The sequence below is a fragment of the Pteropus alecto genome, unplaced genomic scaffold, assembly GCF_000325575.1.
Source record: "Pteropus alecto unplaced genomic scaffold, ASM32557v1 scaffold49, whole genome shotgun sequence".
Lineage (NCBI taxonomy): Eukaryota > Metazoa > Chordata > Mammalia > Chiroptera > Pteropodidae > Pteropus > Pteropus alecto.
In genome coordinates this window covers 296,828-297,328 of record NW_006443131.1, presented here as the reverse complement: position 1 = coordinate 297,328, position 501 = coordinate 296,828, and the positions used below count along the sequence as shown (strand labels likewise).

The window sequence follows — 501 nt, the reverse complement described above, 5'->3', positions numbered from 1 at the left end:
GATCAAAGAAAAGCATCTTTACCTGAGTTGCCCACCAGCCTGCTCTGACCTGGCCCAGCGCCCCCAGAACGAGCCTCCGAGCGGGTAAACACTGGTCCCGCTGCAACCCCCCGCCCCCAGCCGCCATCTCTACCCCGCGAGCACAGCGTGTCGCTGCTCTCCCTGGGACGCGCACAAAGCCGCGGCCACCTCTCCTGGGGCGAAGCTCTGCAGAGCAGCCCCCGGGGACCAATAAGGTAGAAGTTTCTAGCAATGCTTCGCTCAGACTCGGGGTGCTCATGGGACTTTCACTTGCGTGAGTGCCCTGCGGACCAAGAGCTGGTGGCTGGCAGCTTGTGCCGCAAACCCAAGCGGGCTCTCGCCATCTCATGCTTTTGCCACATCCAGGACAGTTTCACCGATGTGACCTCTCTGTCGGAAGCTTTGTGCCGCGCTTGCCGCGGGGTTTCCTGGTCCGGCCAGCTGCGCGGACGCCTGGCGCGCGGCCACACCCAGGGCGCT

General features: G+C 64.3%; 1 protein-coding gene across 1 annotated transcript in view; it reads right to left on the bottom strand.

Moving 5' to 3' along the window:
* ZNF322 (zinc finger protein 322) overlaps positions 1-501 on the bottom strand; it is a 5,519-nt gene that overhangs the window by 2,489 nt on the left and 2,529 nt on the right. The gene's annotated exons all lie outside the window — the stretch shown is intronic.